This window comes from Brassica oleracea, chromosome C8 (assembly GCF_000695525.1).
Source record: "Brassica oleracea var. oleracea cultivar TO1000 chromosome C8, BOL, whole genome shotgun sequence".
Lineage (NCBI taxonomy): Eukaryota > Viridiplantae > Streptophyta > Magnoliopsida > Brassicales > Brassicaceae > Brassica > Brassica oleracea.
Window position 1 is genome coordinate 18,466,413 of NC_027755.1, and position 308 is coordinate 18,466,720.

Consider the following 308-nt stretch of genomic DNA (forward strand, 5'->3'; position numbering starts at 1 on the left):
TGTCATCAGTTGAAATCGAGTTTGACGATGAAGTGCGAGCACTGATTCTGTTAGCGTCTCTGCCAAATAGTTGGGAGCCAATAAGGGCAGCGGTTAGTAATTATGTGGGCACTCAAAAGCTCAAATTCAATGATGTTAGAGATCGTATCCTTGCTGAGGAAGTTCGAAGGATAGACTCTGGGGAGGCATCAACGAGCTCTGCTTTCAACGTGGAAAACAGAGGGAGAAACCCAGATAGAAATAACCGGAGTAATGGCAGATCGAAGTCAAGGAATGGACAGGGTCGGTCCAAATTCAGACAGCCTGCA